Raw genomic sequence first — 16202 nt, 5'->3', positions numbered from 1 at the left:
AACGCTAACCATAACCCTAACCCTAACAAAAAACCATATCCCTAAACCTAACTCTCACCCTAACACTAGCCTTAGCCCTAACCCTCTCACTAACTGTAACCCTAACCCTAATCCTAGCCTAAACTCTATCCCTAGCCCTAACCCTAACCCAACACCTACCACTAACCCTAACGCTAACCCAAACCCTAACCAGAACCAGAACCGTAACCCTAACCCTAACCCGAGCCCTAAACCTAACCCTAGCCCTAACCCTAACCCTAAGCCTAACCCTAGCGCTAACCCTAACCCTAACCCTAAACCTAACTATAGCCTTAACCCAAACCCTAGGCCTAGACCTAACCCTACCCCTACCCCTACCCCTAAACCAAACTGTAACCCTAAACTAAAACTGAACCCTAACCCTAACCCTAGCCCTAGCTCTAGTTCTAAACCTAGCCCTAACCCTGACCCTAGCCCTAGCCCTAACCCTAGACCTTACCCTAACTCAAAGCCTACCACTAACCCTAACACAAACCCTAACCATAACTGTAGACCTAACCCTAATGCTAACCCTAACCCTAGCCCTAACACTAACCAGAACCCTCACCCTAACCCTAGCCCTCACCCTATACCTAATCCGAACCCTAAACCTTAACCCTAACCCTAACCCTAACCTAAGCCCTAACCCTAGCCCTAACGCTAGCCCTATACGTAGCCCTAGCCCTAGCCCTAGCCCTAACCCTAGCCCTAGCCCGAACCCGAACCCGAACCCTAACCCTAACCCTAACCCTAACCCTAGCCCAAAGCGTCACCCTAACGATAACGCTAACCCTAGACCTAACCCTAACCCTAACCCTAAACCTCACCCTAGCCCTAACCCTAACCCTAACCCTAACCCTAACCCTAACTCTAACCCTAAGCATAGCCCTTGCCCTAACCCTTGCCCTAGCCCTAGCCCTAACCCTCACCCTAACCCTAACCCTAACCCTAACCCTAACCCTAACCCTAACCATAGCCCTTGCCTAACCCTTGCCCTAGCCCTAGCCCTAGCCCTAACCCTAACCCAAGCCCTAACCCTAGCCCTAACCCTAGCCCTAACCCTAGCCCTAACCTTAGCCCTAACTGTAGCCCTAGCAGTAACCCTAGCCCTAGCCCGAACACTAACCCTAACCCTAACACAAACCCTAACCCTAACCCTAACTCTAACCTTAACCCAAACCCTAACCTTAACCCTCGACCTAACCCTAGCCCTAACCCTAATCCTAACGCTAACCATAACCCTAACCCTAACAAAAAACCGTATCCCTAAACCTAAATCTCACCCTAACACTAGCCTTAGCCCTAACCCTCTCACTAACTGTAACCTAACCCTAATCCTAGCCTAAACTCTATCCCTAGCCCTAACCCTAACCCAACACCTACCACTAACCGTAACGCTAACCCAAACCCTAACCAGAACCAGAACCGTAACCCTAAACCTAACCCGAGCCCTAAACCTAACCCTAGCCCTAACCCTAACCCTAAGCCTAACCCTAGCGCTAACCCTAACCCTAACCCTAAACCTAACTATAGCCTTAACCCTAACCCTAGGCCTAGACCTAACCCTACCCCTACCCCTAAACCAAACTGTAACCCTAAACTGAAACTGAACCCTAACCCTAACCCTAGCCCTAGCTCTAGTTCTAAACCTAGCCCTAAACCTTACCCTAGCCCTAGCCCTAACCCTAGACCTTACCCTAACCCAAAGCCTACCACTAACCCTAATACAAACCCTCGCCCTAACCGTAGCCCTCACCCTATACCTAACCCTAACCCTAACCCTTGCCCTAGCCCAAGCCCTAGCCATAGCCCTAACCCTAACACTAGCCCTAGCCTTAGCCCTAACCCTTGTCCGAGCCCTAACCCTAACCATAGCCGTAACCCTAACCCTACCCTAATCCTACCCCTACCCCTTCCCATAACCCTAACCGTAGCCCTGACCCTAATGCTAACCCTGGCCCTAACACTAACCCTAACCCTCACCCTAACCCTAGTCCTGACCCTCACCCTAACCCCAACCGTAACCCTAACCCGATCTCTAACCCTAACCATAGCCCTTGCCCTAACCCTTGCCCTAGCCCTAGCCCTAGCCCGAGCCCTAACCCTCACCCTAACCCTAACCCTAACCCTAACCCTAACCCTAACCCTAACCCTAACCCTCGACCTAACCCTAGCCCTAACCCTAATCCTAACGCTAACCATAACCCTAACCATAACAAAAAACCATATCCCTAAACCTAACTCTCACCCTAACACTAGCCTTAGCCCTAACCCTCTCACTAACTGTAACCCTAACCCTAATCCTAGCCTAAACTCTATCCCTAGCCCTAACCCTAACCCAACACCTACCACTAACCCTAACGCTAACCCAAACCCTAACCGGAACCAGAACCGTAACCCTAACCCTAACCCGAGCCCTAAACCTAACCCTAGCCCTAACCCTAACCCTAAGCCTAACCCTAGCGCTAACCCTAACCCTAACCCTAAACCTAACTATAGCCTTAACCCAAACCCTAGGCCTAGACCTAACCCTACCCCTACCCCTACCCCTAAACCAAACTGTAACCCTAAACTAAAACTGAACCCTAACCCTAACCCTAGCTCTAGTTCTAAACCTAGCCCTAACCCTGACCCTAGCCCTAGCCCTAACCCTAGACCTTACCCTAACTCAAAGCCTACCACTAACCCTAACACAAACCCTAACGATAACCGTAGACCTAACCCTAATGCTAACCCTAGCCCTAACACTAACCAGAACCCTCACCCTAACCCTAGCCCTCACCCTATACCTAACCCTAACCCTAAACCTAACCCTTGCCCTAGCCCAAGCCCTAGCCATAGCCCTAACCCTAACACTAGCCCTAGCCTTAACCCTAACCCTTATCCGAGCCCTAACCCTAACCATAGCCATAACCCTAACCCTACCCTAATCCTACCCCGACCCCTTCCCATAACCCTAACCGTAGCCCTGACCCTAATGCTAACCCTGCCCCTAACACTAACCCTAACCCTCACCCTAACCCTAGTCCTGACCCTCACCCTAACCCCAACCGTAACCCTAACCCGATCTCTAACCCTAATCATAGCCCTTGCCCTAACCCTTGCCCTAACCCTTGCCCTAGCCCTAGCCCTAGCCCTAGCCCTAACCCTCACCCTAACCCTAACCCTAACCCTAACCCTAACCCTAACCATAGCCCTTGCCCTAACCCTTGCCCTAGCCCTAGCCCTAGCCCTAAAACTAACCCTAACCCAAGCCCTAACCCTAGCCCTAACCCTAGCCCTAACCGTAGCCCTAGCAGTAACCCTAGCCCTAGCCCGAACACTAACCCTAACCCTAACCCAAACCCTAACGCTAACCCTAACTCTAACCTTAACCCTAACCCTAACCCTAACCCTAACCCTAACCCTCGACCTAACCCTAGCCCTAACCCTAATCCTAACGCTAACCATAACCCTAACCCTAACAAAAAAACATATCCCTAAACCTAAATCTCACCCTAACACTAGGCTTAGCCCTAACCCTCTCACTAACTGTAACCCTAACCCTAATCCTAGCCTAAACTCTATCCCTAGCCCTAACCCTAACCCAACACCTACCACTAACCCTAACGCTAACCCAAACCCTAACCCTAACCGTAACCCTAACCATAACCCGAGCCCTAAACCTAACCCTATCCCTAACCCTAAACGTAACCCTAGCGCTAACCCTAACGCTAACCCTAACCCTAAACCTAACCTTAGCCCTAATTCTAACCCTAGGCCTAGCCCTAACCCTAGCCCTAGCCCTACCCTAGCCCTACCCCTAACTCAAACTGTAACCCTAAACTGAACCTGAACCCTAACGCTAGCCCTAACTCTAGCTCTAACGCATGTCCTAACCGTTACCCTAGCCCTAGCCCTAGCGCTAACACGAGCCCTAGCCCTAATCCTAACCCTAACCCTAACCCAAACCCTAACCCAAACCCTAGCCCTAACCCTAACCCAAAGCCTACCACTAAACCTAACCAAAACCCTAACCATAATCATAAACCTAACCCTAACCCTAGCCCTCACCCTAATGATAACCCTAGCCCTAACCCTAACCCTAAAACTAACCCTCACCCCTAACCTAGCCCTCACCCTCACCCTAACTCTACTCCTAACCCTAAACCTCACCGAACCCTAACCCTAGCCATAACGCTAGCCCTAACCGTAGCCCTAGCCCTAGCCCTAACCCTAACCCTAACCCTAAACCTAAACCTAACTCTAACGCTAACGCTAACGCCAGCCCTAACCCTAATGCTAACCCTAGCCGTAACCCTCACCCTCACCCTCACCCTAACCATAGCCCTCACACTGACCCTAACCCTAACCGTAACAATAGCCCTTGACCTAACCCTTGCCCTAGCCCTATCCCTATCCCTAGTCCTAGCCCTAGCCCTATCCCTATCCCTATCCCTGTCCCTATCCCTAGTCCAAGCCCTAGCCCTAACCCTAGCCCTAGCCCTAACCCTAACCCTAACCCTAACCCTAAACATAACCCAAGCCCTAACCCTAGCCGTAGCCCTAACCCCACCCTAACCCTAACCCGAACTCTAGCCCTAACCCGAACCATAGCCCTAACCCTAACCCTAACCCTAGCCCTAGCCCTAGCCCTAGCCCTAGCCCTATACCTAGCCCTAGCCCGAGCCTTAACCCTAAACCTAACCCTAGCCCAGACCCTATCCCTAAACCTATCCCTACCCCTACACCTAACCCTATCCCTAACCCTAAACGTAACCCTAGCGCTAACCCTAGCGCTAACCCTAACCCTAAACCTAACCTTAGCCCTAATTCTAACCCTAGGCCTAGCCCTAACCCTAGCCCTAGCCCTACCCTACCCCTACCCCTAACTCAAACTGTAACCCTAAACTGAACCTAAACCCTAACGCTAGCCCTAACTCTAGCTCTAACGCATGTCCTAACCGTTACCCTAGCCCTAGTCCTAACACTAGCCCTAGCCCTAATCCTAACCCTAACCCTAACCCAAACCCTAACCCTAACCCAAACCCTAGCCCTAACCCTAACCCAAAGCCTACCACTAAACCTAACCAAAACCCTAACCATAATCATAAACCTAACCCTAACCCTAGCCGTAACCCTAATGATAACCCTAGCCCTAACCCTAACCCTAAAACTAACCCTCACCCTAAACCTAGCCCTCACCCTAACCCTAACTCTACTCCTAACCCTAAACCTCACCAAACCCTAACCCTAGCCATAACGCAAGCCCTAACCGTAGGCCTAGCCCTAGCCCTAACCCTAACCCTAACCCTAACCCTAAACCTAAACCTAACTCTAATGCTAACGCTAACGCCAGCCCTATCCCTAATGCTAACCCTAGCCGTAACCCTCACCCTCACCCTAACCATAGCCCTCACACTGACCCTAAACTTAACCGTAACAATAGCCCTTGACCTAACCCTTGCCCTAGCCCTAGCCCTATCCCTAGCCCTTACCGTAGCCCTAGCAGTAACCCTAGCCCTAGCCTGAACACTAACCCTAACCCAAACCGTAACCCTAACCCTAAACCTAACTCTAACCTTAACCCTAACCCTAACCCTAACCCTAACCCTAACCCTCGACCTAACCCTAGCCCTAATCCTAATCCTAACGCTAACCATAACCCTAACCCTAACAAAAAACCATATCCCTAAACCTAACTCTCACCCTAACACTAGCCTTAGCCCTAACCCTCTCACTAACTGTAACCCTAACCCTAATCCTAGCCTAAACTCTATCCCTAGCCCTAACCCTAACCCAACACCTACCACTAACCCTAACGCTAACCCAAACCCTAACCAGAACCAGAACCGTAACCCTAACCCTAACCCGAGCCCTAAACCTAACCCTAGCCCTAACCCTAACCCTAAGCCTAACCCTAGCGCTAACCCTAACCCTAACCCTAAACCTAACTATAGCCTTAACCCAAACCCTAGGCCTAGACCTAACCCTACCCCTACCCCTACCCCTAAACCAAACTGTAACCCTAAACTAAAACTGAACCCTAACCCTAACCCTAGCCCTAGCTCTAGTTCTAAACCTAGCCCTAACCCTGACCCTAGCCCTAGCCCTAACCCTAGACCTTACCCTAACTCAAAGCCTACCACTAACCCTAACACAAACCCTAACCATAACCGTAGACCTAACCCTAATGCTAACCCTAACCCTAGCCCTAACACTAACCAGAACCCTCACCCTAACCCTAGCCCTCACCCTATACCTAACCCGAACCCTAAACCTTAACCCTAACCCTAACCCTAACCTAAGCCCTAACCCTAGCCCTAACGCTAGCCCTATACGTAGCCCTAGCCCTAGCCCTAACCCTAGCCCTAGCCCGAACCTGAACCCGAACCCTAACCCTAACCCTAACCCTAACCCTAGCCCAAAGCATCACCCTAACGATAACCCTAACCCTAGACCTAACCCTAACCCTAACCCTAAACCTCACCCTAGCCCTAACCCTAACCCTAACCCTAACCCTAACTCTAACCCTAAGCATAGCCCTTGCCCTAACCCTTGCCCTAGCCCTAGCCCTAACCCTCACCCTAACCCTAACCCTAACCCTAACCCTAACCCTAACCCTAACCATAGCCCTTGCCTAACCCTTGCCCTAGCCCTAGCCCTAGCCCTAGCCCTAACCCAAGCCCTAACCCTAGCCCTAACCCTAGCCCTAACCTTAGCCCTAACTGTAGCCCTAGCAGTAACCCTAGCCCTAGCCCGAACACTAACCCTAACCCTAACACAAACCCTAACCCTAACCCTAACTCTAACCTTAACCCTAACCCTAACCTTAACCCTAACCCTAACCCTCGACCTAACCCTAGCCCTAACCCTAATCCTAACGCTAACCATAACCCTAACCCTAACAAAAAACCGTATCCCTAAACCTAAATCTCACCCTAACACTAGCCTTAGCCCTAACCCTCTCACTAACTGTAACCTAACCCTAATCCTAGCCTAAACTCTATCCCTAGCCCTAACCCTAACCCAACACCTACCACTAACCGTAACGCTAACCCAAACCCTAACCAGAACCAGAACCGTAACCCTAAACCTAACCCGAGCCCTAAACCTAACCCTAGCCCTAACCCTAACCCTAAGCCTAACCCTAGCGCTAACCCTAACCCTAACCCTAAACCTAACTATAGCCTTAACCCTAACCCTAGGCCTAGACCTAACCCTACCCCTACCCCTAAACCAAACTGTAACCCTAAACTGAAACTGAACCCTAACCCTAACCCTAGCCCTAGCTCTAGTTCTAAACCTAGCCCTAAACCTTACCCTAGCCCTAGCCCTAACCCTAGACCTTACCCTAACCCAAAGCCTACCACTAACCCTAATACAAACCCTCGCCCTAACCGGAGCCCTCACCCTATACCTAACCCTAACACTAACCCTAACCCTTGCCCTAGCCCAAGCCCTAGCCATAGCCCTAACCCTAACACTAGCCCTAGCCTTAGCCCTAACCCTTGTCCGAGCCCTAACCCTAACCATAGCCGTAACCCTAACCCTACCCTAATCCTACCCCTACCCCTTCCCATAACCCTAACCGTAGCCCTGACCCTAATGCTAACCCTGGCCCTAACACTAACCCTAACCCTCACCCTAACCCTAGTCCTGACCCTCACCCTAACCCCAACCGTAACCCTAACCCGATCACTAACCCTAACCATAGCCCTTGCCCTAACCCTTGCCCTAGCCCTAGCCCTAGCCCGAGCCCTAACCCTCACCCTAACCCTAACCCTAACCCTAACCCTAACCCTAACCCTAACCATAGCCCTTGCCCTAACCCTTGCCCTAGCCCTAGCCCTAGCCCTAACCCTAACCCTAACCCAAGCCCTACCCCTAGCCCTAACCCTAGCCCTTACCGTAGCCCTAGCAGTAACCCTAGCCCTAGCCTGAACACTAACCCTAACCCAAACCCTAACCCTAACCCTAACCCTAACCCTTACTCTAACCTTAACCCTAACCCTAACCCTAACCCTAACCCTCGACCTAACCCTAGCCCTAACCCTAATCCTAACACTAACCATAACCCTAACCCTAACAAAAAACCATATCCCTAAACCTAACTCTCACCCTAACACTAGCCTTAGCCCTAACCCTCTCACTAACTGTAACCCTAACCCTAATCCTAGCCTAAACTCTATCCCTAGCCCTAACCCTAACCCAACACCTACCACTAACCCTAACGCTAACCCAAACCCTAACCGGAACCAGAACCGTAACCCTAACCCGAACCCGAGCCCTAAACCTAACCCTAGCCCTAACCCTAACCCTAAGCCTAACCCTAGCGCTAACCCTAACCCTAACCCTAAACCTAACTATAGCCTTAACCCAAACCCTAGGCCTAGACCTAACCCTACCCCTACCCCTACCCCTAAACCAAACTGTAACCCTAAACTAAAACTGAACCCTAACCCTAACCCTAGCCCTAGCTCTAGTTCTAAACCTAGCCCTAACCCTGACCCTAGCCCTAGCCCTAACCCTAGACCTTACCCTAACTCAAAGCCTACCACTAACCCTAACACAAACCCTAACCATAACTGTAGACCTAACCCTAATGCTAACCCTAACCCTAGCCCTAACACTAACCAGAACCCTCACCCTAACCCTAGCCCTCACCCTATACCTAACCCGAACCCTAAACCTTAACCCTAACCCTAACCCTAACCTAAGCCCTAACCCTAGCCCGAACGCTAGCCCTATACGTAGCCCTAGCCCTAGCCCTAGCCCTAACACTAGCCCTAGCCCGAACCCGAACCCGAACCCTAACCCTAACCCTAACCCTAACCCTAGCCCAAAGCGTCACCCTAACGATAACCCTAACCCTAGACCTAACCCTAACCCTAACCCTAAACCTCACCCTAGCCCTAACCCTAACCCTAACCCTAACCCTAACCCTAACTCTAACCCTAAGCATAGCCCTTGCCCTAACCCTTGCCCTAGCCCTAGCCCTAACCCTCACCCTCACCCTAACCCTAACCCTAACCCTAACCCTAACCCTAACCATAGCCCTTGCCTAACCCTTGCCCTAGCCCTAGCCCTAGCCCTAACCCTAACCCAAGCCCTAACCCTAGCCCTAACCCTAGCCCTAACCTTAGCCCTAACTGTAGCCCTAGCAGTAACCCTAGCCCTAGCCCGAACACTAACCCTAACCCTAACACAAACCCTAACCCTAACCCTAACTCTAACCTTAACCCTAACCCTAACCTTAACCCTAACCCTAACCCTAACCCTAACCCTAACCCTAACCCTTAACCCTAACCCTAGGCCTAGACCTAACCCTACCCCTATGCCTACCCCTAAACCAAACTGTAACCCTAAACTGAAACTGAACCCTAACCCTAACCCTAGCCCTAGCTCTAGTTCTAAACCTAGCCCTAACCCTTACCCTAGCCCTAGCCCTAACCCTAGACCTTACCCTAACCCAAAGCCTACCACTAACCCTAATACCAACCCTAACCATAACCGTAGCCCTAACCCTAATGCTTACCCTAGCCCTAACACTAACCAGAACCCTCACCCTAACCCTAGCCCTCACCCTATACCTAACCCTAACCCTAACCTTAACCCTTGCCCTAGCCATAGCCCTAACCCTAACACTAGCCCTAGCCTTAGCCCTAACCCTTGTCCGAGCCCTAACCCTAACCATAGCCGTAACCCTAACCCTACCCTAATCCTACCCCTACCCCTACCCCTAACCCTAACCGTAGCCCTGACCCTAATGCTAACCCTGGCCCTAACACTAACCCTAACCCTCACGCTAACCCTAGTCCTGACCCTCACCCTAACCCCAACCATAACCCTAACCCGAACTCTAACCCTAATCATAGCCCTTGCCCTAACCCTTGCCCTAGCCCTAGCCCTAGCCCGAGCCCTAACCCTCACCCTAACCCTAACCCTAACCCTAACCCTAACCCTAACCATAGCCCTTGCCCTAACCCTTGCCCTAGCCCTAGCCCTTACCGTAGCCCTAGCAGTAACCCTAGCCCTAGCCTGAACACTAACCCTAACCCAAACCCTAACCCTAACCCTAAACCTAACTCTAACCTTAACCCTAACCCTAACCCTAACCCTAACCCTAACCCTAACCCTAACCCTCGACCTAACCCTAGCCCTAATCCTAATCCTAACGCTAACCATAACCCTAACCCTAACAAAAAACCATATCCCTAAACCTAACTCTCACCCTAACACTAGCCTTAGCCCTAACCCTCTCACTAACTGTAACCCTAACCCTAATCCTAGCCTAAACTCTATCCCTAGCCCTAACCCTAACCCAACACCTACCACTAACCCTAACGCTAACCCAAACCCTAACCAGAACCAGAACCGTAACCCTAACCCTAACCCGAGCCCTAAACCTAACCCTAGCCCTAACCCTAACCCTAAGCCTAACCCTAGCACTAACCCTAACCCTAACCCTAAACCTAACTATAGCCTTAACCCAAACCCTAGGCCTAGACCTAACCCTACCCCTACCCCTACCCCTAAACCAAACTGTAACCCTAAACTAAAACTGAACCCTAACCCTAACCCTAGCCCTAGCTCTAGTTCTAAACCTAGCCCTAACCCTGACCCTAGCCCTAGCCCTAACCCTAGACCTTACCCTAACTCAAAGCCTACCACTAACCCTAACACAAACCCTAACCATAACTGTAGACCTAACCCTAATGCTAACCCTAACCCTAGCCCTAACACTAACCAGAACCCTCACCCTAACCCTAGCCCTCACCCTATACCTAACCCGAACCCTAAACCTTAACCCTAACCCTAACCCTAACCTAAGCCCTAACCCTAGCCCTAACGCTAGCCCTATACAAAGCCCTAGCCCTAGCCCTAGCCCTAACCCTAGCCCTAGCCCGAACCCGAACCCGAACCCTAACCCTAACCCTAACCCTAACCCTAACCCTAGCCCAAAGCGTCACCCTAACGATAACCCTAACCCTAGACCTAACCCTAACCCTAACCCTAAACCTCACCCTAGCCCTAACCCTAACCCTAACCCTAACCCTAACCCTAACTCTAACCCTAAGCATAGCCCTTGCCCTAACCCTTGCCCTAGCCCTAGCCCTAACCCTCACCCTAACCCTAACCCTAACCCTAACCCTAACCCTAACCATAGCCCTTGCCTAACCCTTGCCCTAGCCCTAGCCCTAGCCCTAACCCTAACCCAAGCCCTAACCCTAGCCCTAACCCTAGCCCTAACCCTAGCCCTAACCTTAGCCCTAACTGTAGCCCTAGCAGTAACCCTAGCCCTAGCCCGAACACTAACCCTAACCCTAACACAAACCCTAACCCTAACCCTAACTCTAACCTTAACCCTAACCCTAACCTTAACCCTAACCCTAACCCTCGACCTAACCCTAGCCCTAACCCTAATCCTAACGCTAACCATAACCCTAACCCTAACAAAAAACCTTATATCTAAACCTAAATCTCACCCTAACACTAGCCTTAGCCCTAACCCTCTCACTAACTGTAACCTAACCCTAATCCTAGCCTAAACTCTATCCCTAGCCCTAACCCTAACCCAACACCTACCACTAACCGTAACGCTAACCCAAACCCTAACCAGAACCAGAACCGTAACCCTAAACCTAACCCGAGCCCTAAACCTAACCCTAGCCCTAACCCTAACCCTAAGCCTAACCCTAGCGCTAACCCTAACCCTAACCCTAAACCTAACTATAGCCTTAACCCTAACCCTAGGCCTAGACCTAACCCTACCCCTACCCCTAAACCAAACTGTAACCCTAAACTGAAACTGAACCCTAACCCTAACCCTAGCCCTAGCTCTAGTTCTAAACCTAGCCCTAAACCTTACCCTAGCCCTAGCCCTAACCCTAGACCTTACCCTAACCCAAAGCCTACCACTAACCCTAATACAAACCCTCGCCCTAACAGTAGCCCTCACCCTATACCTAACCCTAACCCTAACCCTAACCCTTGCCCTAGCCCAAGCCCTAGCCATAGCCCTAACCCTAACACTAGCCCTAGCCTTAGCCCTAACCCTTGTCCGAGCCCTAACCCTAACCATAGCCGTAAACCTAACCCTACCCTAATCCTACCCCTACCCCTTCCCATAACCCTAACCGTAGCCCTGACCCTAATGCTAACCCTGGCCCTAACACTAACCCTAACCCTCACCCTAACCCTAGTCCTGACCCTCACCCTAACCCCAACCGTAACCCTAACCCGATCTCTAACCCTAACCATAGCCCTTGCCCTAACCCTTGCCCTAGCCCTAGCCCTAGCCCGAGCCCTAACCCTCACCCTAACCCTAACCCTAACCCTAACCCTAACCCTAACCCTAACCATAGCCCTTGCCCTAACCCTTGCCCTAGCCCTAGCCCTAGCCCTAACCCTAACCCTAACCCAAGCCCTACCCCTAGCCCTAACCCTAGCCCTTACCATAGCCCTAGCAGTAACCCTAGCCCTAGCCTGAACACTAACCCTAACCCAAACCCTAACCCTAACCCTAACCCTAACCCTAACCTTAACCCTAACCCTAACCCTAACCCTAACCCTAACCCTAACCCTCGACCTAACCCTAGCCCTAACCCTAATCCTACCGCTAACCATAACCCTAACCCTAACAAAAAACCATATCCCTAAACCTAACTCTCACCCTAACACTAGCCTTAGCCCTAACCCTCTCACTAACTGTAACCCTAACCCTAATCCTAGCCTAAACTCTATCCCTAGCCCTAACCCTAACCCAACACCTACCACTAACCCTAACGCTAACCCAAACCCTAACCGGAACCAGAACCGTAACCCTAACCCTAACCCGAGCCCTAAACCTAACCCTAGCCCTAACCCTAACCCTAAGCCTAACCCTAGCGCTAACCCTAACCCTAACCCTAAACCTAACTATAGCCTTAACCCAAACCCTAGGCCTAGACCTAACCCTACCCCTACCCCTACCCCTAAACCAAACTGTAACCCTAAACTAAAACTGAACCCTAACCCTAACCCTAGCCCTAGCTCTAGTTCTAAACCTAGCCCTAACCCTGACCCTAGCCCTAGCCCTAACCCTAGACCTTACCCTAACTCAAAGCCTACCACTAACCCTAACACAAACCCTAACGATAACCGTAGACCTAACCCTAATGCTAACCCTAGCCCTAACACTAACCAGAACCCTCACCCTAACCCTAGCCCTCACCCTATACCTAACCCGAACCCTAAACCTTAACCCTAACCCTAACCCTAACCTAAGCCCTAACCCTAGCCCTAACGCTAGCCCTATACGTAGCCCTAGCCCTAGCCCTAGCCCTAGCCCTAACCCTAGCCCTAGCCCGAACCCGAACCCGAACCCTAACCCTAACCCTAACCCTAACCCTAGCCCAAAGTGTCACCCTAACGATAACCCTAACCCTAGACCTAACCCTAACCCTAACCCTAAACCTCACCCTAGCCCTAACCCTAACCCTAACCCTAACCCTAACCCTAACTCTAACCCTAAGCATAGCCCTTGCCCTAACCCTTGCCCTAGCCCTAGCCCTAACCCTCACCCTAACCCTAACCCTAACCCTAACCCTAACCCTAACCCTAACCCTAACCATAGCCCTTGCCTAACCCTTGCCCTAGCCCTAGCCCTAGCCCTAACCCTAACCCAAGCCCTAACCCTAGCCCTAACCCTAGCCCTAACCTTAGCCCTAACTGTAGCCCTAGCAGTAACCCTAGCCCTAGCCCGAACACTAACCCTAACCCTAACACAAACCCTAACCCTAACCCTAACTCTAACCTTAACCCTAACCCTAACCTTAACCCTAACCCTAACCCTCGACCTAACCCTAGCCCTAACCCTAATCCTAACGCTAACCATAACCCTAACCCTAACAAAAAACCGTATCCCTAAACCTAAATCTCACCCTAACACTAGCCTTAGCCCTAACCCTCTCCCTAACTGTAACCTAACCCTAATCCTAGCCTAAACTCTATCCCTAGCCCTAACCCTAACCCAACACCTACCACTAACCATAACGCTAACCCAAACCCTAACCAGAACCAGAACCGTAACCCTAAACCTAACCCGAGCCCTAAACCTAACCCTAGCCCTAACCCTAACCCTAAGCCTAACCCTAGCGCTAACCCTAACCCTAACCCTAAACCTAACTATAGCCTTAACCCTAACCCTAGGCCTAGACCTAACCCTACCCCTACCCCTAAACCAAACTGTAACCCTAAACTGAAACTGAACCCTCACCCTAACCCTAGCCCTCACCCTAACCCTGACCCTAACCCTAACCCTAACCATAACCCTAACCATAGCCCTTGCCGTAACCCTTGCCGTAGCCCTAACCCTAGCCCTAACCCTAGTCGTAACCATAGCCCTAGCCCTAACCCTAGCCCTAGCCCGAACCCTAACCCTAACCCTAACACTAACCCTAACCCTACCCCTACCCCTAAACCAAACTGTAACCCTAAACTGAAACTGAACCCTAACCCTAACCCTAGCCCTAGCTCTAGTTCTAAACCTAGCCCTAAACCTTACCCTAGCCCTAGCCCTAACCCTAGACCTTACCCTAACCCAAAGCCTACCACTAACCCTAATACAAACCCTCGCCCTAACCGTAGCCCTCACCCTATACCTAACCCTAACCCTAACCCTAACCCTTGCCCTAGCCCAAGCCCTAGCCATAGCCCTAACCCTAACACTAGCCCTAGCCTTAGCCCTAACCCTTGTCCGAGCCCTAACCCTAACCATAGCCGTAACCCTAACCCTACCCTAATCCTACCCCTACCCCTTCCCATAACCCTAACCGTAGCCCTGACCCTAATGCTAACCCTGGCCCTAACACTAACCCTAACCCTCACCCTAACCCTAGTCCTGACCCTCACCCTAACCCCAACCGTAACCCTAACCCGATCTCTAACCCTAACCATAGCCCTTGCCCTAACCCTTGCCCTAGCCCTAGCCCTAGCCCGAGCCCTAACCCTCACCCTCACCCTAACCCTAACCCTAACCCTAACCCTAACCATAGCCCTTGCCCTAACCCTTGCCCTAGCCCTAGCCCTAGCCCTAACCCTAACCCTAACCCAAGCCCTACCCCTAGCCCTAACCCTAGCCCTTACCATAGCCCTAGCAGTAACCCTAGCCCTAGCCTGAACACTAACCCTAACCCAAACCCTAACCCTAACCCTAACCCTAACTCTAACCTTAACCCTAACCCTAACCCTAACCCTAACCCTAACCCTAACCCTAACCCTCGACCTAACCCTAGCCCTAACCCTAATCCTAACGCTAACCATAACCCTAACCCTAACAAAAAACCATATCCCTAAACCTAACTCTCACCCTAACACTAGCCTTAGCCCTAACCCTCTCACTAACTGTAACCCTAACCCTAATCCTAGCCTAAACTCTATCCCTAGCCCTAACCCTAACCCAACACCTACCACTAACCCTAACGCTAACCCAAACCCTAACCGGAACCAGAACCGTAACCCTAACCCTAACCCGAGCCCTAAACCTAACCCTAGCCCTAACCCTAACCCTAAGCCTAACCCTAGCGCTAACCCTAACCCTAACCCTAAACCTAACTATAGCCTTAACCCAAACCCTAGGCCTAGACCTAACCCTACCCCTACCCCTACCCCTAAACCAAACTGTAACCCTAAACTAAAACTGAACCCTAACCCTAACCCTAGCCCTAGCTCTAGTTCTAAACCTAGCCCTAACCCTGACCCTAGCCCTAGCCCTAACCCTAGACCTTACCCTAACTCAAAGCCTACCACTAACCCTAACACAAACCCTAACGATAACCGTAGACCTAACCCTAATGCTAACCCTAGCCCTAACACTAACCAGAACCCTCACCCTAACCCTAGCCCTCACCCTATACCTAACCCTAACCCTAAACCTAACCCTTGCCCTAGCCCAAGCCCTAGCCATAGCCCTAACCCTAACACTAGCCCTAGCCTTAACCCTAACCCTTATCCGAGCCCTAACCCTAACCATAGCCATAACCCTAACCCTACCCTAATCCTACCCCGACCCCTTCCCATAACCCTAACCGTAGCCCTGACCCTAATGCTAACCCTGCCCCTAACACTAACCCTAACCCTCACCCTAACCCTAGTCCTGACCCTCACCCTAACCCCAACCGTAACCCTAACCCGATCTCTAACCCTAATCATAGCCCTTGCCC

The sequence above is a fragment of the Heloderma suspectum genome, chromosome W, assembly GCF_057233095.1.
Source record: "Heloderma suspectum isolate Gila_16-S chromosome W, 16-S_ref, whole genome shotgun sequence".
Classification (NCBI taxonomy): Eukaryota; Metazoa; Chordata; class Lepidosauria; order Squamata; family Helodermatidae; genus Heloderma; species Heloderma suspectum.
The sequence above is the reverse complement of the archived record's forward strand: the minus strand, read 5'-3'. Positions refer to the sequence as shown.